This window comes from Protopterus annectens, chromosome 3.part1 (genome assembly GCF_019279795.1).
Source record: "Protopterus annectens isolate FY-2018-M chromosome 3.part1, PAN1.0, whole genome shotgun sequence".
Taxonomy (NCBI): domain Eukaryota; kingdom Metazoa; phylum Chordata; order Ceratodontiformes; family Protopteridae; genus Protopterus; species Protopterus annectens.
In genome coordinates, this window is record NC_056732.1 from 1,701,800,923 (window position 1) to 1,701,825,747 (window position 24,825).

Sequence of the window (24,825 nt, forward strand, 5' to 3'; positions counted from 1 at the left end):
TATAAAACAACATTGTTTGCACTTCCCACAATTGTAAGTGCCTTTTTTGTTTTAGTACTAGTAGTACCCTCTGCTTGTTTTATATTAACTTTTTGAAGTTAATAACCTTCCTGTAAATAAGTCCTGTTTTTAATTCTAAGACTGTAATCATGTGCACTTTAAAAATTTTACAATTATGGCAGATGATGTCCTTCATAGCCCCACTGTCCACAGAATATGTAACAATCATAACACGAGAAAAACAGTCTTCTCCTTCCCGTCACTATTTTCACTTTGTTCGATATTCAACCCCAAAATGGGAACGTATGTGCCTTTTTCCATTTGTTACCAGCTTTGTCCTGAATACAATGGAGAAAGGTAATAGGGTAATCCCTCTTTCCAAAAATATTAACCAAAATACCAATTTTTTGCAAAAATAACTGTTGACTGGAGACCATTTTCACTAATCTTAGCATTTGCCCCTTAACTATGGCTTTGTTTTTTAAAATAAGAGTGGGAGAGTTAGAGTAAGTGGGTTTTCAGTAAATATTAGAAATAAACTTATCGGAACAGCTGTCTTTAATAATAATATCTACGTAACATAACTTATCATAGTTTACATCGTAGGTAAACTCCAAAAAGGATGTAATTCCATTAATATAAACAGTACATATATATCATCCATAAACCTGTTGTATAAACCCCACTTTTTAACAAAAGTAGGCTTCCATATAAATCTCCATTCCTATTTGGCTATTACCAAATTAAGGCACCCCAGAGCACAAGCTACACCCATTGCCACTTCTGTGAACTGATGGTAATGTTCATCAACAAAGAAAACATAGCAGTTTGAAAAGACTATCTCCATCATGGCTGTTAACATATTAATTTTCTTATTTGAGAAGGAATTTTTCACAATAAGATACTCATTAAACCTCTCTAAACTAACCCCATGTGAGATGACAGAAAAAATGTCTTTAATGTCCATAGTCACAAAGAACATATTCTCCCTTTTTCCATTTCTCCAAATCTTTTGGGTTTCCAGTACCATGGTGGGAATGGACCCCATTCCTAAGTCAAAGTATGATTAATGTTCATGAAATGCACTGATTAGATAGACAAGGGTTAATGGTCAATGTGTGATTGTGGGTATGTCAGAGCTTTATCATGGGTTTCAGTAAGTACAATATCCAATGTGGGGTGTGCATGCTGGGTGCACTGTCATTACATCATGGTACCCCAGTACATGTCCCAAAGTCCACTGTATGAGGACCGCTGTCACCATCAACCATACAGGTAACTGATTACATTATCCAGCTCAATGATGCATGTGCTGTGTGCAAAACCCCCTAACAGTATGGACTCACTGACAAGGTAGTCAGCACTGCTAAACCCAGGTCTGTCAAATGTGTCTATGACTGTATGTGTTTGTTAATGTGTATATAACAGTATGTCATACTATGTATTGTTCATTAACACCCAGTACATCCCCCATTACCATACTGTACAAGGCCTGGTGATGTTCTTCACTTAACAGGAAACTCGGGAAACACCTCATCCTAAAAGCTCTGTGGTGTGTGCAATTAAGGCCAAACACATTAGTAGCAATAAGTACCTAGATAGGGGTTCTACTCTCAGTGTTGTGAAGTAACTGTGTGTGTGTATGTGAAGGGATCTACCTCAGTTTGCAGAAAATATATGTCCCAGGAGACCATTTTCTGAGAAATAACTGGCAAAAGGTAACATTTCAAAGGAATCATCTTGTGGAAATTCATTCCATAAAAACTAGTAGTGGATGTGTAAATGCCCTCTTCCCCACTGTACAGCTGTACAGCGATACTGGAGTTGGTATATATAGTTGGGTGTGGTTGTTGTGGGCACAGCCACCCACATTGGGGTTTTTGTTGTGCGTATCCCCCCACTTAGTCTGCTGTTATACTGTACAGTTTATATTAATAGATTAAGTATTTGTTAATTACAATATGTGTAGTTCTATGCCACCACACACCCTCCAAAGTGGGGGGCTGTGCCACCCACACCAGCACACCTATGTTTACCAACTCCAGGATTGCACTACATTGAGGAAGAGAACATATATCCTGCCAGTACCATCGTCAATGAATGACATTAAACCGGCAGACTGATTATTTACTGATGTGATGTTTTGGCTATTTGGTCTTGGTGGAATTATATAGGCCAAAATGAGTTCACTGTAAAATGAAGTACATCCATGTGTACAGTATTCTCTGTGTATTGCATCAACACCAAAGCCTCTGTGTGTGTGGGTGTGTTATTCACAAATATTTGGTGTGTGCCACCCAGTACACTTACCATTGTCCACAGCAGAAGAGCTGCTGACATCAGCCACAATGCACTCACCTGTATACACCCCTCAGACCTATCAGCCATGTGACACATGCAGTAACTGTTATACAGACCTGTTACTTGTGTTTAGCTGTACCCAAGATATGACACAGTCAATGTGTCACCACAGTGCCATACCCCTTGTAGGAAAGGACCTCAGACCAACATCATGCTGACACATAGACACCTACAACACAAACAGAAAACATTATGGAGACCACAATCAGTCAGTGTTAATAACAGCTATAATGCATCATGACTGGACAGCTACACACCCTGACATGTACGCATTAAACATTCCAGCTGAAAACATGTTAAACAGCATTACATTGCTAAACCTTAGTACATTCACCCTATGCATCAGAACCATATTATCATGTCCCTGCATCAATGGTATGGATGGCGGGGATGTGCACAGGTATCATCATATGCACAGGGCATATGGTGGGTTTGCTAGAGGCCTAGGCTGAGCCTTTTGGTTGACATCATGTGTATGTGTTAGGGGATTCTTTGTAAATTGGGCTGTGCAGATGTGGTGTGTGTAGGTATGGAGGTGCCCTAGCTGTGTTGGTGATGTGTGTGTGTATGTATACACACAGTTCTGCCATGTGGCTGTCCTATACAGGAGTTTGTTGGACAGCTGCAGACCATACATGGCAAGGTGTACAGTTCACCATCTCCAGCCATGGACATGGGAACTGTGCCTGCCAGGGGTTCCAGGAGCACTATCAGGTAGAAGCCCATATAATGTACTCTCCCCTGATGATGACAATTGTCTGCTGGATCTGCATCCCTGGTGGGACTAGCCGGGACCATGTGCATGTGGCCTGCTGTGTTGTGGTGTGGACCGCACCCCCCCCCATAGTGCTAGTGATGGTACTGTCAATACGGAAGTGGCTGTGAGTTGTTGCATGTCCATGTAGACCTCCACCTGTTGGTGTTGCTGACCTACATCCACATGGCTGAAGCCCTACTCCCACCACATGCTCTAACACAGACACCACACAGTCGAGGATTCCCACCATCTCACCCAACCATCTATCCAGGACCTCTGCAAAATAACGGTGGGCATCTGCAAGCCCTCTGGAGCCTCAGACTCTGGTATAATGTTCCATATGTGACTCTGTTTCCATGACAGCCCAAAATATGCATCTGGTGACACCTGCTGTGGCACTTCTGCCAGGGGCATGATGGCCAGCAGCCCTCCTAAGAGCACCCCTGTACATCTGCCTGTGTGGTACCTCACCGGTCATCCAGCTATGGCTGCTGTGTACAGACACACTTGCCATTGTCCTCACACTGTCCTGTCCCATGCCACCACCCAACAACTGTCCCTCATCTATGGCCATTGGTGATGTGATATGTATGGGCATTATGACTGTGTGCGGGGATGGGGTAGATAAAAGTGGAATGTCAACCGATGGCACAGCTTCAGCCCCTGAAAACCCTGCCTGTGCCTCTCCATACCTATCATCATTGTCAGAGACTGTATGGACGCTAACATCAGTTTGCCTGCAAGAGCGACCCTGACCCATCTCGCCACCTGTGAGGGGAAAACAAAAAATGTAATTTAAGACCTGTACATTATTGCTTATCTCTACACACACTCACTCACTCTCTCTCACACACACACACACACACACACACACACACACACACACACACACACACACACACACACACACACACACACACACACACACACACACACACACACACAAACACACACACACATGCATACATACACACACACACACACACACACACACACACACACACACACACACACACACTTACAGGTGAGGTGGCACAAAGATATTACACAGACCTGTCATTACCCAACGGTCAACATGCATGAGATCTAGCACTCAACAGCATGCACTGCAGCTATACTCAGTCCTTGTTACAAACATTATACATCTCTGTGATGCATGAGTTGTGTTAGAAGGTGATGCCCCTTCCCCTGGAACACACTGCACCCATGTACACAGTATTGCTGTGCATCTGTACAGCACCTGGCATGTATTGTGCACTATACCTCACGGGTGTACACACCATTGCTGAATGTGCATATGTGTGACAGTTACGTTTGCTCTGTTGCTCAAAGCTCCTATATGTTTGTCTGACACATACCTGGGATGATATGAGGACTGATGTCAATAGTTAATGCCTGACCTCTAATTTGTAGTTCTCATCACCAGCAGTGGATGTATGAGCAATAAAATCCAATTACACTGACAACCTTCAAAGCTTAATGTAGATATAAGGAGTGTACACACCCTTGTTGACATGCCAGCCTCTTCCATGATATGCAATGGAGCCATAATACTGCATATGTTAACATTATACATGCCTGATATGTGACATATGACCTGTGCAATCAAATGCAGTATCAAACAAATGTGTTAGTCATGCAGATGCTGAAAGAGATGCATACAATATGAGGGTTGCATAAGTGTGCATACCCTGAACACAATGGTTTGTTGCAGCACCTGTTAAGTGAACTACAGCCGTCACTATTCCTGGAAGGGTATACTAGCATGGCCCATCTTCACTTGCCATTATTTGGTAATGCTGCCCTACAAATGTCCCCCAACTCTGCCGGATTGCAAGGTCAGCTCATGTGCACAGCCCTTGGAGGTCACACAGTGCCTTCATTATCGCTGTGGAGTCAGGGTTATGTCTGGCACAATTCATGGCCTTGACTGTGTTCAGATACAACCATTCCTAGTGAGCTTTGGATGTATGCTTCATTTCACTGTTGTTTTTCAGGATGACACCCCTCCCCATCCTCAGCCTTATTGTAGATGCTTGACAACTATGGGCCACACATGAGTGTCATTTTGCAGTGTTCCAAATTCAGAATGCCATGTCTACTGGCCTAGTTCCTGCTAATGAACTGCAAACCTAAAGGTGTACACTGGCACCAGCAAGGTAAAAATGGGGATGTTGGGCCTGAGGTGAAGTGAGATGTTGCTTGTGGACCACATGTATCTTTATTAATACTGTCTGTAGGTTTCAGCCTTGGTTTCAGTACACCATTACACATTGTAACACATGCCTTTGGGAGACTTGATGTTATACATATGCTACCTGTAGAGAGCCCTGGATGATGTCTCCTGTGGAACAACTCTTCCATCTGATTACCCTAACCCATAGTGATTGTTGGCACAGATACTGCACAGGCAGTATGTGTTATAAATTCCTGCAAGTCCCTCAGTCTTGCTGCATGTTTCTGGACAGTCTCCATGACCAGTTTGCAACACATGTTGTCATCTGTCTTGGATGGGCATCTGTTTATTATTATTACCCAACCTATCTCCCTAAATATACCTACTATCCTTCCCCAACATCCCACTCTCACCTTAAAAAAAAGGGCAATCTCTTCCACAAAAAAAAATTTGCCCAATACATAACTGTCCATTTCACACATGTGTCCACTGACATATGTAATCTGGTCTAATTGGCTTCAAAACACATTATTGTTGTCCTCACTCCTCTCTCACGGGTTTGAGTGTCCAAATATACCTCCAAACTCAGTATATATGCACATCTGTTGCTGTAGAAGAAATGGACAGCTATGGACCTTACCTACACCTGTCCTGCACATCCCTAGTTACTTTCCCTATTGTCTTTCCCACTTTGTACCTGTTTTTCACCACTTTCCTATCATCCCCCTTTTTTTTTTTCTTTCAAAGAAATTAGCACGGGGTAAGCAGGAGTAAGCACTTTTAAGCAGTAGTAAGTGGAATTAAGCCTGTTTGCATAGTGCTAAACAATGTCTACACAGATTAAGCAATTTTCCATCTAACTGTCTGTAAGCATATTTAACTGGCAATTAGCACTACTTACCACTGGGTAAACCCGAGCAAACCTGCTTACAACTGCTTAAAAGTGCCTTAATCGGATGGCGCAGTGGTGCAGTGGTAGCGTTGTTGCCTCACAGCAAGAGGTTATCCGGTTCGATTCTCGGCTGGGGTGCCTTCTGTGCAGAGTCTGCATGTCCTCCCTGCATTTGTGTGGGTTTTCTCCGGGTGCTCCGGTTTCCTCCCACATTACAATAGACATGCATCTGGAGCCTTTCTCCATGGGCTTCCTCTGAAAATTGGCTTTGTTCCAAGTCGGACTTTCCCGGTTAACAAATGTTAAATAATAAAAAAAAAATAAATAAATAATCACGCTGTATTCAACAGCCCTTATTCTTCCCAGCAAAAAAATAATCAGCCCTTGCAAGTCTCAAACCCAGGACCCTGCACACCGTAGCCACAGCAATGTATTACTAAGCCATCTGAGCTGTAGGTATGTGTGATGTTTTCTCAAACATATCATGCAGCACAGTCATTCAACAGTAGGGAAAATGTATATATATATATATATATATATATATATATATATATATATATATATATATATATATATAGACATACATGTCTCTCTCTCTCTCTCTCTCTCTCTCTATATATATATATATATATATATATATATAGTTCATTTGGACATCGGATCCACACTCTGAAACTCTCACTGCAAAACATCTGACCAAAGGCACTGTAAATGGGGGTGAAGGGGCCCAAAATAGGGATCTCTTGTAATTATTGCCATTATCCCTTCCTCCATAGCTGAACTCTTCTGCCTGGCAACAAAATAGACCATCACATGTGGACAAAGCCTAACATTATAGGGACACATATATGCCTATTACAAACCTATGAAGTTTGTGCATGATACATTTCACATTAGCATGACTGTTCTGTAGGTTGTGGGGTCTGAAACTCATGTGTCTGTCATGACTTCATTACGTCCACCTTCAGCTATTTGCCAGACTAATATAGATGTTTGGAGGAACAGAAAAAACACTATGATGGCTTAAATCTTGACATTCTGTGCAAATCTGCTTAGTTGACAGGTATGGCTCACTGCCCACAGTGCCAGATGCTATGTCCATAGCAGTTGTTCAGTAGGGCATCATTACAGCAAGTCTTGATGGCACATATAAATCTTTTAAAATCATCTATCCCATTATTACAGACCAAGTACTACATTCAATTACATGCTGACATGTTTCACACACCTTCCTAGTATGCTCTTTTCTGTGTTCCACTTGATGTCTTCCTTGTTGATTTGTTTTTTTTTTTTTAGTACTATTTTTGTTTTTTTTAGTATCATTTTTGTTTTTCCTGTTTTTTTATTTCTATCTCTATCTCTCTCTTTTTCCACTACAGGGATTGAGATGGTTTGAATAGGTTGCAGCATGGCTTTTGTAGGTGATGCTCATGATCAGGTGATAGCCTCTGCACAAATTGGTGTCCCCCACTTGCTAATTGCATGCAGGCAGCTGTGTAGTTCTTCCAATAGCAAATGTCATAGCAACCCACTACTGTAAATGGCTACATCATGTGGGCATTGTCCCTTTACCTTTCCTGTATGGAAGACATATTTCCTGTGTCTGGGCAGAGGTGTTCCAGACAGCAGGTAGCAATATGTCTTACAACAGGACCTGTGGACACAGGCCAACTTCATGTTTGTATTAGGTTCCAGACCTAGGGACAGTGTGTGAGTATTGCTGTTATATGCATTGAATACTGCTAGTTTTACAGGGTTTGTGTGTACATGCTAGTTTTGCATGTAACGCAGTCTGTCTTCCTGCATAGATCTCAACTGTGGGCCTATCCACATGATGGCAAGAGGCTTGGCTGTTACGTTTTGTCTGTTCCCCATACAGATCGTGTCCCTGACTTCAGTGGCATTCTCTCCATTGACGGCTATCAGTACATGGCAACATCCATTTGTGTTTCTGACTTCATATTCCTAAGTTCGTAGGTTCATAGGTTCATAGGTTAGTACTAGGCTATCAGCCCTAGGGCCTATACAAGCCTAGCCATAACAATTCCCTGAATATTTCTTCCCACATTATTTACTTTCCTGGACCCCTGTCTAGCAGGGCGACTGACGTGATCCCTGGGGTGAATTTCCTTTCTCCCATCCAATCGTCAAGGTTCCTCTTGAAGAGGTCCAAAGAGGCACTCTGCTTGACATGTATGGGCAATCCATTCCAGAGTCTGGGGAGTCTCTGGGTCAGGAACCTATCCCTCCAACATGTTTTGTTTATTGTGATGACAAGGTTTAGATCCCTGGAGTGTGTAGCTCTGAGGGATTGGGATTTCTTTAAGTGTAGCATGTCCAACAGCTCTGGGTTTGACATGGCCTTGTATGTTAAGCAGAGATCGCCTCTGAGTAGACGATATGCGACAGAGTATAGCTGGAGTTTTTTAAGGTGGTCAGAATAGGGCATCTGCTTTAGGCCTGTGATTCTTTTAGTGAGGTATTTCTGAGGCCTTTCCAGTTGTTGCAGATGTCTTGAGAGGTACATACCAAATGGGGCATTGTATTCTATAATGGGTCTAATGAGGGATGAGTACAGTGGGACAATGACCTCCTTTTTTCTGGATGAAAAACCCTTCGTGATGAGGTGTGCCACATAGAAGGATTTCCTGACTGTTGTGACGATGTGGTTATCGAAGGTGAGACCACTGTCCACCTGTGTCCCTAAGTCTCTTATCACACTTTCTGTGTTTAGTGTACTGCCACCTATATGGTAATTCATGGATGCATGTTTTTTCCCAAAGGGAGATAACAATACATTTCTTGGCATTGAGCTTGAGCCCATGGCTCTGGCACCAAGCATCTGTTTCTGTAAGGCCCTTTTGTAGAGTATCCACATCATTTGGGGATTCAGTAATGGCTCCCAGTTTGCAGTCATCTGCAAACTTTGTTAGCCAGAGTCCCTTAGTGTTGACCTGTACTTCAGAGAAGTAGATGCCAAACAAGAGCGGCCCCAGGACTGAACCCTGAGGTACTCCACTTGTCACTTGTCTGGAGCTGGATTTGGAGTCGGCTACTTTTACAGTGTGGGTTCTATCAGTAAGCCATTTAGCAACCCATTGGGTGACATAGGGATTAATGCCCAACTTAGTAAGTTTATCTATGATTCCAGAGTGGGGGATGGTGTCAAAGGCCTTGGCAAGGTCTAGATAGGCTGTGTGGACCACCTTACCCTTGTCCATGGCTCTGGAGACTGATTCAAAGAAGTCAATCAGGTTCAGGAGACAAGATCGGCCCTTCACAAACCCAAACTGGGTGGGGTCCAGTGTTTGAAGGTTGCCAATGTCTTTGTTTATAAGTTCCATGATAATACGCTCCATGGCCTTGTAAGTAAGTAAGGGTATTTTGCAACCAATCCTGTAACACCAGCAACTTTCACAGTGTATTACAGCAATATTTCATATATGGCCCTGTGTTTCAGTCTCTGTCCTCCACCTATATACCAGGCTTTCTCGAGATCTCATGTAGTAAGAGGCTGATAGGTAATGGTGTATCATTATTTAGTGCTGACATTCCTGCTATCATTCCAGTGATGTTGTGGACTCCCACACAAATTGTGGGGTAGGGTCCATATATATGAGGCCTACAGCTGGACAAAACATGTATGACCCTGTATAGTCTGGAGGTCAGTGTATGGAGAACACTGTTATATGCCCTTCTAAGACATTTTATGGGGAGGGGTAGTAAATGTTTTTAACCTAGGCTGTTGCAACATGTGAGGGATATCAATAATAAGAAACATTAAGGTATATGGCTGTACATTTTCATACATTTCACCATGGGAACAGTGGTGGGCTAGAGCTTACTGTCTTACACACAGTTCTGTTTGTCAGTGTTATAGTGATGTTTTAAGTTAAGCATTGTTATGTAACAGATACATTTACATTATGACAAGTGATACTTTTCCCCTAGGGCTTGAGTACAGAGTGTAATTAGAGGTTGTTAAACTACATCAGTAATTAAGTGTTGGTTGATCCTTATCTTCAAGGCAAGTGTGTTTTTTACTGTTGTACTACTTGAAGGCTTTAGCCTAGACAGCAAAGTATGTTATGTTTTGCAAATTACTGTATCATATGTTTTTTTTGAGTTGCATTAATCAGTTATGTATTTCAAACACCTAAATGCTATACGAAATGGCATAAACAACTGAAATAGTGCACAAATAAACATTTCTATGTATGAGAACTGTGTGTGGTATCATGTCCTTTGCATTGTGTGTGGTTATATGTTTCATACAATAATTCTTATTTGTAGAAAAGAATCAGACACTGGCCATTTGAAAAGGTGGCAACTGTAGGAATAATGGCTGTTTGATATGCTGTGCACCCTCTATATATACTCTCTTTATATATATCTATAAGTATTTATATATTTATGTATGTGTGTATGTATATATATATATATATATATATATATATATATATATATATATATATATCTATATAGGTCCACTATGTGATCTTGAAGTACTGAAATTCTGAATTTCACTATTTTGAAATTACATAGCCGAAAAGCCAAGCACAACTCACAATTCCGAAAACACACAAGCGCGAAATTCAAAATGCGAAACTACGCTACACATACAGTACACACATAAACACAAATCTCCCCCCTACAATCAAATAAATGCATCTACACTATAGATAAGCAAGGGGCAAGCACCCCTGCACCCCCATGTGGGGGGCTGTGCCCCCACCCCCCTACTTATATATTCTAACTCCGAGATCGCACAAACAGAAACACAAAAGAAGTTTACATCTTAGTCACACACACACACACACACACACACACACACACACACACACACACACACACACACACACACACACACACACACACACACACACACAAACATACACACACAACACAGTCATAACACACACTTACACACGCTAAAGCCCCTAACCAACACATTTACACACATAAACTTACCTAAATTCAACTGATACATCCACAAATAGCACCAGTGGAAACGAAAATTCAACATCTCCATACTTTGGGATTTTGAATTTCGCGCTTCTGCCGGTTTCGGAACTTTGGGTTTTCAGCTATGTAATTTCAAAATAATGAAATTTGAGATTTCAGTTTTTCGAAATTACATAGTGGACCCATATATATATATATATATATATATATATATATATATATATATATATATATATATATATATATATATATATATATCTGTGTGTGTGTGTGTGTGTGTGTGTGTGTGTGTGTGTGTGTGTGTGTGTATATGTATCATTAGAATGTTTAGTGCTTCTACATTGTACATTCCCTGTGGTAGACTGACTGTTCTGCATGATATGTTAGAGAAATTATCCCAACATCTTTCAACTGAGATGGCTTACTGGTAACCTGTTGTGGCTATGTTGTGCAGTATCCTGGGTTCAAGACTTGCAAGTGCTGGTTATTTTTGTTTGCAAGGCAGAACAGTTCAGCTGTGGAGGAAGGGATAATGGCAATAATTACTAAAGATCCCTATTTTGGGCCCTTTCACTCACATTTACAGTGCCTTTGGTCAGATGTTTTGCAGTGAGAGGTTCAGAGTGTGGATCCAATGTCCGAATCCACTATATATATATATATATATATATATATATATATATATATATATATATATATATATATATATATAGACATGTATGTCTATTTATATATATAATATATAGATTTATACAAATACATTTTTTTCTACTGTTGAATGACTGTGCTGCATGATATATTTGAGAAAACATAACACATGCCTAGAGGTCAGATGGCTTAGTGATAAATTGCTGTGGCTACGGTGTGCAGGGCCCTGGGTTCGAGACTTGCAAGGGCTGATTACTTTTTTACTGGGCAGAATAAGGGCTGCTGGATACAGAGTGATTAAGGCACTTTTAAGCAGTTGTAAATGGGTTTGTGCGATGGTAAGCAATACTAACTGTTGCTTAAATATGCTTACAGACAGCCAGAAAATTGCTTAATCTATATAGGCATTGCTTAGTGCCATGCAAACAGGCTTAATCCCACTTACTACTGCTTAAACTTGCTTACTCTTGCTTATCCCATGCTAATTTCTTTAAAAGAAAAGAAAAAAAGGTGTGATAGGAAAGTGGTGAAAAAGGGGGCACAAAGAGAGAAAGACAATAGGGATAGTAACTAGGGATGTGCAGGATGGGTGCAGGGAAGGTCCATAGCTGTCTATTTCTTCTACAGCAACAGCTGTGCATAAATACTGAATTTGGAGGTATATTTGGGCACTCAAACCCCTGAGAGACAGGTGAGGACAACAATAATGTGTTGTGAAGCCAATTAGACCAGATTACATGTGTCCAGTGGACACATGAACAAAATGGACAGTTATGTATGGGGCAAAATTTTTATTTGGGAACAGATTGCAGTTTTTTTTAAGGTGAGAGTGTGATGTTGGCGAAGCATAGTAAGTATATTTGGGGAGATAGGTTGGGTTGGAAGACAGAAAAGACAGACAAGACAACATACAGGGGTGGTATATGACATATGTGGGGGGTAAACACCTTGGATGGGGAGGAGTGTTTGGAAAACGGAAGCCCATGAGCCCCAAAATGGAAACATTGGGACTGAGGTTCCCAGCCATGGGCAGTCACCACTGCACCTTCACGGCCCTGAAGGTGGCTGTGCTGGGGGCTGAGCAGGAGGGGCAGGCTGACCCTTTAATTGCACCATGCAGCCCTCAAGCTGGCATAGCAGATCTCCCTGTTCTCTGCAGAGCTCCCAATGCACCAGACCCCGGACTTGACTTTGGGTGACAGGATCCTGTCTGAGCCCACTCCCAGAGTGGGATGACCCCCATCCTCTGAGGTGGTTCCACCTGAAGATGGTGCAGGACCAAGAGACGAGGAGGTCCTGGGTGGGTCCCAGATGTGCTGGGGCCCGGCGCCATGGTCAGATATGGTGGGAGAGGTGGGTCTGCTGGGACCGGCCTTCCAAAATGTGCTATGATGTTGCAGTTTTAGAACATATGTGGGTCATTAATAGTCATTAACACAATCCAGGATTAGTTACAACAGCATGCATAGATATTCCCATTAACCCAAAACACCAGATTTGGAACAGTTGCATAACAAACAGAACACATGCATATATGGAACCACAGTGGCCATTACAATGACATGCAGGTTAAATTGATAGAAACAGGCCACCAATGATAGTATTTCAAAATTAAACATTAATAGAAACACATTTCAATATTTATTGAACAATAGGACATATGTCCCAACAGTGGGTTTGGTGTAAACATACCCACTGATTTGTGTGTTTAGATTACTGTTGCAGATATGATTGGGGGGGAAGATGTCAATTAACAACTTATATATCCTTGCAGTACTCACAACTTTAATGATTAGTGCTCTACAGATATTATTACAATACCCTATGGCCTTGGTTTGGGCAGTGTTATGTATGTACACAGTGTATACTTCAACTGTCTTATAGCTAAATTCTACTTCTCATACCTAGTAGACATGTGGAGGGAATGTTTTTTAACACTACCTGATTGTTTCTACACATATTCCCAGATTCCTAGTTGTAATCATGACATACCTCTCAATCTCTTAATGCACAACATCTGGACAAAGCTTGACAACATGGGGGTACAAATAGGGACATATTTTGAATATTGCTCTTATAAACTTGGAGAGTTGCTAGAGTAACAGGATGTGTTCTAATATACATTTTCTGACAGGTTTGAGGTCTGAAAATTAAATGTACGTCATTATTTAGTGACTACAATTCTGAGATCATCCCAGTGATTTGTCTGGGAGACAGAGGAACAGGCCAAAAATAGGAGCCAATTATCTGGACATTCTGCAAAACTCTGTGCAGTTGAGAGGTACGATTATGCATACAGCTTACTATTGCCACTCCCAGGATTTGAACCATGGCTGTGTGTGCTAAAAATACAACAATTTCAGTTTCATCAGAGTGAGCTATTTAGAAACTGCTGTCTGCTCCTTTAGTTTTTATGTCTAAGTCTCTCTTGATTATACAATCAGACCTTGTACTTACAACAGTCTTATACAGACATTCCTAGACATATTTTTATGTAGCACAGTGTGGGCAACAGTGGTTAACACAACATTACTATTCAGAAACTATTAAGAGACCGCAGCGCTAAATGCCATACAATACCAGAGTAATCACAACCAGTCCAGGATTTAGAAATGTATTGCCAGGCAGTTATGGTTTTATTGAAATATGACCTTTATAGGACTGTTACTGTCTTATTGTCTGGTTTATTCAGTACAACTCATACACAATTTTTATACTGTCAGCTGACTTTCTACTAATTTATATTTATTTGGTATGACTATTGCAAGCAGGATTGTTACTCACCAGTCTCGCAATGCAGCCTTTTCAGCCTGCTGGCATGGGCTTCCTGATTCACCGTCCATTCAGCTGCAGCTGTAAAGAGAATAGAGAAATATTTAGGCATACCTGTACATCACATACACAGGCTACACAGTTATTGATATGAATACTTACTCACTGTTGTGACATCACCCCTCTGCCTTGCTTCTTGGACCCACTGGTCCAAGACCTCCCTCTTTCTCGCTTCAAGTTGGCATAGTGGTACTGGACCTGCTCACCAGTCCGAGGGATACCAGTAACACTGGTGAGATCTTGGGTGAGATGGTCCCAGTTTTCTGCTTTATATTGGGGGCCCTGGTACTGGCTTTGCAGCAGTCTCTCATCATGGTTATTTACCAGGAGTTCTACCATGAAATTGGACTCCTTTAGGCCCCAGCGCATGCCCTTACCAACACCTGCCATACTGCCTACAGTGGGAAGTTGAAACCAGTTATGAGCTATATTCCTGCCTGCAGAGTATAAATACGGCTGATTTCCCATCCTTTGCCATGGCTGGATGTTTTGAATATGCTAAGCTAAGCTAAATTACTGGCAAACCTGCTTAGCTAAGGTTGACAGTGCTTAAAGGGGCAGGTTCAACATTCCTTACCAATGGGCAAATCCACTTAGCTGGGCTACTCATTGCTTAGCAGTCATGTTTACACAATGCTTACACCTAATAAGCAGAGCTGTGCAATGCTTAGCATTTCTTATTTTTTATTTCATAGACTATCTGCTGTATGGGATTGATTCATCATTCATTATGTTATAAATCTTTTACTGTCCCTGACATCCCTCAATGTGCTTTCATTACATTTATTCATGTGTGACTATACTGTATGGGGTGCTTGTGTTTATATGGGGGTTTCACAACTTTATTACACTGACACCTCACATCGGGGCCTACTACACTACTCTGGTTAACAAATATATGTTATTTCATAGCAAATTATAAAAAAAATGTTTATGTACTGCTTTCACATGTAAAATGCGAATTGGTTACAGTGGGGATCGGACCAGGAATGGCTGCTTGTAAAGCATACGCTCTAACCACTACAATATTGCAGCACTGCTTAAGTTGGATGCCTCTTGCTATTTAACTTCTTGTGCTGTTTAAGCTGGACTAAGCATAGCTAAGCAACCGGCACACCCACACAGCTATGCTTAAACTTTATCGCATTTAAAAAAAAAATGATTTGTTGTGTTTTTTATTTGTACCCTTCAAAATAGCCCTGCTAATGCTAAAGCTGTTATTTGATCAATTTCTACTTTGTGGGACGATTGACCCTTATGGCTTTGTCCAGATTCCTTACTCTGATAGGTTGGGAGGTTTGAGCTATGTGCTTATGCTAAACCTGTTATTCTATCAACCTTATGGCTTGGTAGGGATGATTGTCCCTTATGGCTTTGTCCAGATTTCTTACCCTGATGGGTTAGGGAAGTTATGAGTGTTCTCACTCATTTGAAATTGCTGAATGGCAATTCTGGAGTGCAGGGACATGTGTATTGTGAGAGCTCTGCTCTCAGACACACCCCCTGCACTTGTACACAGAACCGTGCCTGTTTTACAGCACTGCAGTGTGGCTTCATGCATATGCATGGCACGCTGACGTGCTGCACAGGAAAGGTCCCTGCCATGCAGGAATAACTTATTCCTGCATGGCTTCTTGTTGAATCCTGGGGATGGTCTTTCTATAACTGCATTTCTAATTTCTTTCCTTCGTCAGTCATAGGTTCATAGGTAGGTACTAGGCTATTGGCCCAAGAGCCTAAGAAAGCCTAGTCAACAGGTTTCCTGGCTTATGCCACCCAAGAAACTTAACATCCTGTGCCCCTGTTGAGCAGAGCCACAGAAGTGATCCCCAGGGTGTATTTCCTATTTCCCATCCACTCATTAAGATTTTTCTTGAAGATTGTTAATGAGGAACTTTGCTTGACATAGATGGGTAGCTGTTCCAAGTATAGGAAGTCTCTGGGACAGGAATCTATCCCTCCAGCATGTCCTGTTTATTGTGGTGACAAGGTTTAGGTCCCCAGAGTGTGTAGCTTGGAGGGATTGGGATTTCTTTAGGTGTAGCATGTCCAACAACTCTGGGTTTAACATAGCTTTATATGTTAGGCAAAGATCTCCTCAGAGTAGGCGATATGCTACAGAGTAAAGCTGGAGTTTTTTGAGATGGTCAGTGTAGGGTATCTGTTTGAGGCCAGTAATCCTCTTTGTGAGGTACTTCTGTGGCCTTTCCAGCTGCTGCAGAGATCTTGTGAGGTACATTCTTTTCCATGCTTTTTCATTTATCCCTTTTTTTCCTTTGCCTATTTGTATATATTCCTTGTTTTATTTTATCTCTAGCCATATTACAAGATGATTAGCAAATTATGTTTTAATTACCTCCCCTTCTCCTATAAATAAAATTTCAGATACTATAAACTAATCTATTTCAGTTCTATACATACCCCTTTTGTAATCTCAGGAATTTTTGTCTCAAAGTTTTAACTTACCACATCTTATAACTTCTAACACTTTTCTTATATCACTTCATAGGTTCATAGGTGTGTACTAGGCTAATGGCCCTGGTGCCCTTACAAGCCTAGCCCCTAGGATTACCCTGGCATCATGCCACCCAACCTTTGTTCCTAGTGCTTCTGTTGAGTGGAGCCACTGGAGTGATCCCTGGGGTGAATTTTCTATTTCCCATCCACTCATCAAGATTTCTCTTGAAGAGGGCCAGTGAGGTGCTCTGCTTGACATGTATGAGAAGTCTATTCCATAGCATGGGCAGTCTCTAAGTTATGAACCTGTCCCTAGAGCATTTTCTGTTGATTGTGGTAATGAAGTTGAGGTCTCTGGAGCATGTGGTGTGGAGGGAATGGGATTTCTTTAGATGTAGCATTTCTAACAGAGCTGGGTCAGACATGGCTTTGTAAGTCAAGCAGAAATCACCTCTTAGACGATATGAAACAGAGAATAGTTGGAGCTTTTTGAGTCTGTCCATATAGAAGAAGTGTTTAAGGCCTAGGATCCTCTTTGGGAGGTACTTTTGTGGCCTCTCCAGTTGTTGCAGGTGTTTAGTGAGATACATACCAAATGGGGCATTGTACTCAATGACTGGCCTAATGAGGGAAGAGTAGAGGGAGACAATGACTTCTTTCTTCCTGGATGCAAAACCCTTAGTAATAAGATGTGCCACATAGAAGGACTTTCTGACCACAGTGGCAACGTGGTGGTGGTTAAAAGAGAGGTTGCTGTCAACCTGTGTTCCCAGATCTCTTATGATGCCTTCTGTGTTTAGTGGACTACCATCAATGTGGTAATTCAAGGGAACTGGATTTTTAACAAAGGGGATGAAGACACATTTTTTGGCATTGAGCTTAAGGCCATGGTTCTGACACCAGTCATTGGTCTTATTGAGGCCTTTCTGTAGGATGTCAGCATCACTTGGGGAGTTAATAATAGCTCCCAACTTGCAATCATCTGCTAACGTTGTCAGCCATAGTCCCTTCATGTTGGCCTGGACTTCAGAGAAGTAGAAACCAAACAGTACAGGATCCTGGACCAAACCCTGTGGGACTCCACTTATGACTGGTCGGCAGTCTGATGTGGAGTCAGCTACTTTCACACTGTGAGTTCTATCTATGAGCCAGTTTGCAACCCACCTAATGATATAGGGGTTGATGCCTAGCTTAGTAAGTTTTTCTATGATTCCTGAGTGGGGAATGGTATCAAAGGCTTTGGCCAGATCAAGGTAGGCTGTATGAACCACCTTACATTTATCCACAGCTCTGGTGACTGACTCAAAGAAGCCAACCAAGTTGAGCAGGCATGATCTACCCTTCACAAAACCAAACTGTGTAGGATCAAGAGTTTGGAGATTTCCTATATCGTTGTTTATTAGGTCCATGATGATGAGTTCCATAGCTTTGCATATCAGACTTGTCAGGCTAATGGGGTGATAGTTCCTGGGGTTTGTAGTTGCTCCTCCTTTGTGGAGAGGGATGACTGTAGCAGTGTGCCATTCTGTAGGGACAAAGCCTGAGGTGAGGCTGTGATTGAACAGGGTGCACAGTTAAGGTGCCAGTTCACTCTGTAGTTCATGTAGAACACAGCTAGGGATACTGTCAGGTCCCATAGAAGCTGTATTCTTGGCCTTGGACAGTGCTGTTTTAACCTGTGTTTCTTTTATTTTTACATTGCCTTTGAAATCACATTTAAAATCTCCTGTTATTATAATATTCATATTTATCACTTCATAGTATAAAATCTGTCGAAATAAGCTTTTTCTTTTTTTAAATTTAGTATAAGCTTATAATGTTATAATTCTATATTAAGTAGCGGGGAGGGGTGGGGTGCAGCGGGGAAAGAGCATTCAGGTAGTTTTTTTTTTTTTTTTTTTACTTTGTTTACATTTTAAGTTTGATATTTGAAAACTTTGCTCATATGAAGTCAACCATATGAGATTTGAAGTTTTCAGACTTTGAACTTATAATATAGACCCATCTTTTAGCGAATAGTAATTTTATTTATTTTTTATTTATTTTATTTTTTATTTTACATTTGTTGACTGGGATAGTCCGACTGGATATATGTCCATTTTCAGTGGAGGCCAAGGGAGAAAAGCTCCACATACCAAAAAAGAGACAGTACATAGATCTCTGAATGATATACTCAGGCAGACATGTTTAGGAAAATATAGACAAAGAATACAGGCAGATATCAATATACACAATGTGCAGACTTACATCTGATTGGCAGAGACGTATCAGAAAATGTGAACATAGAATACAATCAGATCTCATAATTCACAATGCTTAGACATTCAAATGCTATGAGGCATAGATACTTGACTAAACAGCAAGTTGGGTAGCAAGACATGTATTAGTGAAGTTGTTAGTCAGGTTTAGAACAAGAGCACAGCCAATGAGATATGAGTTTTTTTGAGTTCTCTTTTAAATAGGGGTAGTGAGGCTTTCTTGGTAACGGTAGTAGGGAGTAGATTCCAGATTTTACCAGCTGAGTTGGCAAATATAGCAACGACTGCAGAGTTGTTGGATTTTTGGGTCAGTATCATTAGTTTATCAGCTGAGTGTAATGGCCTGGGGGCACTATGAGGAGTGAAAATATTTTTGAGGGCAGGGGTGTTATCAAGTTGATGGAGTATTTTATGCGCTACTATAAGCTGGTTGAACTGTAGAAGGGTAGGATACTCTAGCCATCCCAGTGCTTTGAGGTTCTGGCAATGGTGGGTCCTAAAAGCCATGCCAGTAGCAAATTTGTCTATATGATTGTAACATCCTGATAATTTGTTGAGATCGGTTTTGGGTAGGTTGGTGAGTACAGGGGAGGCATACATAAGGGTAGAGAGGAGGTGTGATCTTGCAATAGCTACACTAGCTAGGAGAGTGAAGAAAGGTTTGGCTCTGTATAGGGAGCCAAGTTTTTTGTTGACAGACTTAATAGTGTGATTAACATGTTTATCAAATTTAAGGTTGTTGTCTATTATTACTCCTAGAAGCTTTGTGTGGTCATCAGGGGAGATAATGGTGTCATTCCTAGATTTGATGTTGAAGTAAGGAGGAGAAATTCTATGGTTAGTGGAGAAAAGTAGTAGCTTGGTACTGTTAGGATTTAGAAGCAGGTGGTGATTAACTATCTATGTTTATACCATGCTGAAAGTGGTCTGGGTGAGGGTTAGAAGTTGTGTAGGAGAGGAGGTGGAGCATATTAGCATTGAGTCATCTGCATATTGGATGCAGGTGGCTCCTTGGATGGTGGTGTGCAGATCATTGATAAAGAGAGAGAAAAGAAGGGGACCTATTATGGATCCTTGTGGGGCACCTAGGGTTAGAGAAAGTTGGGATGACTTGCTTGCTCTGTCATAAGACAGCCTGCTGTCTACCGTTTAGGTAGGAGTGAAACCATTGTATTGCATGTTGGTCTAAACCGATGGTTTATAGGGTATTGAGCAGCAGCTGATGGTTGACCATATCAAAAGCTTTTGAGAGATCTAGGAAGAGTGCTGAAGATAGTTTGTTGTTGTTACAATGAAGATTGATGACATTAGAGAAAGATAGAAGCGCCATGGTGGAGGGGTGGCCGCTGTGGTGCAGCGGCTAGCTTTGCCACCTTACAGCAAGAGGCTCTCCAGTTCGATCCTCAGCTGGGGTGCCTTCTGTACAGTCTGCATGTCCTCCCTGTGGTTGTGTGGGTTTCCTCCAGGTGCTCCAGTTTCCTCCCACATCCCAAAGACATGCAGTAGGAGGATTGGACACTCTAAATTGGCCCTAGGCATGAGTGCGTGCATGTGTGTGCCTTCTGTGGAATGTTGGGCACCGGGCTGGCAACTCAACACCGTAAAACTCCACTGCCAATCATGAGTGGACAGGTGATCCACTGTGGTGACCCCTAACTGTGAAAAGCTGAAAGAAGAGCCATGATGGTACTGTGGAATGGCCTAAAGCCATGCTGAGATTCAGCGAACTTTCCGTTTTGAATAAGAAAGTGCATGATTTGTTTGTGCATGCATCTTTCCATGATTTTAGCTAGTGGTGAAATAATGACTATAGGTCTAAAGTTAGATAATTCTGTGGAACTTCCTCCTTTATGGAGAGGTATAATATGTGATATTTTCCATATTGCTGGAATGGATCCTTCTGAGATGGATCTGTTGATCAGAATAGAAATGGGAAGTGCTATGGCATCAACTGCTTTTTGAAGATATTCAGCTGGGAGGTGGTCCACAGCTAGTGTAGTAGGTTTTAGCTTTTTGAGTAAGGTCCAGATCAGGTTGATAGGTACAGTATGAAAGGTAAAAGTGGGTTGGGTGATGGGTGGATCAGGGCTAGATGTGCCAGAGCTGGTGTTTTTGTCTGATGGAGTGAGATGGGTAGCTAGAGACTGTATAGCTTCAGTAAAGAAGGAGTTGAAGCTGTTTGCAATTTCTACAGGGGATTTATCAAGGGCAGCTGATGGGGTAGGAGTGGCAGAATGGCCTGGGTGGAGAAGATTGCTAATACCAGCCCAGAACTTTTGAGGTTTTAGCTGATATTTTTGTTGTAGGAGAGTGTAGTGAGTTTTTTTTTGTCTAGAATGGCAGTTTTTTGGTCTAGTTCCTTAGCTGCCAGTATCTTACTTGGTCCATAGGGGCTTTTGTAACATGCCAGCTGGCCCAGGGGTTGTTTCTTAGTTTAATTTTGGTTTTTGTTTCTTTAGGTAGCCACAGTGCAACTGTGGCTTTTACACGGATGGTACAGGTAGGAGCATGGTAGTTAAGGATAGCCAGAAATCTGGTATTGAAGTACTCAACTGCTTCTTGTAATGGGAGTCATTTCAAGACATTCCAATTACATGCTTTGAGTTCATTTTGGAAGTTGTCAAGGTTAAAGTTCCTGACGTTTCTTATAGTTTTGTAGGTGGGCTGGTTGGGAATGTCGGCTTTGAGCCTAATAATTTAGGTAAGGCAGTGATCACTTAGATCATTGGGTAATGTACCTGACTTGTACTTTTGGGGGTGGCTGTTAATAATAAGTATCCAATTAAGGATACTATCTTTGACTCTACTTTTGCTAAATCTGGTAGGGGTGGCAATAATCTGAGTAAACCCGTGGAGGTTTAAATGAGTGGAGGGAGTTTTAGAGGAACAGGTGTTCCAATCAATGTTAAAGTCCCCCAAGACAATGGTTTCCTGGGGATGGTTAGAAGCTAGCCAATGTAAGATATTTTCTAGAGTATTATCATTCTTGCCGGGTGGAATATAAATGCAGACAATGTATCTGCATTTATTTTTGTTTATTATTAGTTTGGTGATGAGAATTTCTGCATTGCCAAACTGGGGTAGCTGTTGGGTGTCAATTGTTATTGTTAGGGTAGACTTGTATAGTACAGCTACCCTGCTACCTTTCCTGCAGATCCGGTCCAGTCTAAGAATGTTGTACTGTGGGGGGGGGGGGGTTATTTCATTATCTTTGGTTATTGGTTTTAGCCAGGTTTCTGTGAGGCAGAGGATATCAGGGGAGTGAACAGCTAAGAGTCCATGTAGGCTATGAATCTTGTTGTTTAGGCTTCTAATGTTGAGATGACAGACCAGAAATGAGTTTGGAAGTCTATCAATCTGGGTAGTACACGTTGGGTTGTTAGATGGTGTGCTTGGGTCAAATGTTGTGGATGGGCCAGGGTTGGGGTGGATGTCTCCATCCTTCATAAGATTAATTTTTAAGTTGCTTATGAGTCTTAAAAATGTCTTTATGATTTTTTCATAGCTTTTTGTTTTTAAGCTAATATAGCAGTATTTAGTTGGGTGATGGTAACTGGGGGGTGAGGAATTAGGAGAGAGTTGGTTATGTAGTGGATAAACTTATTAAATGCAGGGTTGGTGTCTGAGAGTTTGGGTATTGGATTTCAAGATGCTATATATATTCATTGGAGCTTTGGTGATAAGGAATGAATAGGAGGGGTTCTAAGGGTAGCAGCATTAGTGTTTTAGCTGTAGTCATAGTAAATTACTAGGGTAGGGTCTGTATTGAGTGTATGTGGTGGATAAAAGACTTTGCTTGCCTCCCATTGACAGATTTGAAATGTTCTAGGTGATTCAAAATAATTTAGTTTTGCAGACATAGTTGGGTAGTAGTGAGTTGCTATGGATCAGATCAGTACTTAAATCACAGTGTGTAATTTTTCTTTCAAATATTAACATCTATCTAGGATAAGATGTCTTTAGCAGATGTGATAGGAGAATCTTGTTGGATGTATATGAATGCAATGAATGCTGTTGTATTATGTTTCAAAATGCTGTTGTTGTTTCTTTGTAAATATCTATAGAGTTGTAGCTGGATCATGGAACAATGGGGCACTAGGCAGAATAATGGATTCATAAAAAACAAAACAACAAAACATAAAAAAATGAAAAAAATAACCCAGACCTGGAAGTTGCCTTCATACATTTAAAGTTTAAGGTTTGATTCTGCACAAAGTCACTTAACTAGACAGTGCCCCTAACTGGGGCATTTCACACACACACACACACACACACACACACACACACACACACACACACACACACACACACACACACCAGAGAAAGATTGCACTTACTATCTGGATCCATGCTCTATATACATTGCCATATCTTAATTAACTTTCCCATACTTAGTTACTTTTGAAAGAAGGATTTCACTCACTATCTTTGCTCTATATATCTCCCCATTAATTGCCATCATCTACTTTATGGTTTCTAAAGATAATGTTGTGACTTTATCCTGAGGTTTCTGGGCTTGCTGTGTGGAATTTCTATCACAAAGTCCTAATACTTGATATGTTCAGTTTCTAATGATGGTCTTGCTGTCTGGAAGATATCCTGCAGGGTCCAAATGCTCAATGTGCTCAATTCCTATCACTAGGGCTTATTTTTATGGAATTTTTATGTTTTATTTTTTGTAGTGAAACTGGGGCCCACCCAACAAACATGTGCCCTAGGCAGTTGCCCAGGTCACCTGGTGCTGAATCCTGCTCTCAGAGTGTATGCGATATGTTCAGTTAAACACTGCAAACTGTATATGTTGCTAACTGTTTGGATGCATCAATCCTTAGTGTTAGGTTGAAAATAGCTCTTTCTCTGCCACTATACAAAATCTGGTAACAAGAAGGAAGACTTTCATCAACAGACATATGTGGATTTAGGCCCGAGTCTGTAAAAACGATTAGCAAGTAAAGTAAGTTTGGTGCATATGCTTCTAGTATTTGGATAGATTATATTCAGTCTTGTGAATTTCTTCTAAAAGGATACTGTTGAGGAAAACAAAGAAGCATTTGCATAGAAAGGATCTGTGTGTGTGTGTGTGTGTGTGTGTGTGTGTGTGTGTGTGTGTGTGTGTGTGTGTGTGTGTGTGTGTGTGTGTGTGTGTGTCTGTGTGTGTGGTAGCTAATAATTTGTTTGCAAAGGAAGAAACTGTGATTCACCAAGAAAGTGGTAAGAAAGGGGCCTAGGGTTCTAGGGCATAGACTCAGCTCTGAAAGTGATTGGTGTGGGGTCCTAATGTGGGTATGCATGGTAGAAGCAGTGCATACTCCCATTATTCTTTTGGGGTTGAGTTGCATTTGGTGAATTGGTTATTGAGTCAAAATTAGGTGCAATTTTCTTTACTTTAACCTGTTGGGTACCAGTGGTTTGACTCCAGAGATCATCCTTCTGGTGGTCAGCAGACCTATTTGGAGCAGTGTGACAGATCCAAGGACAG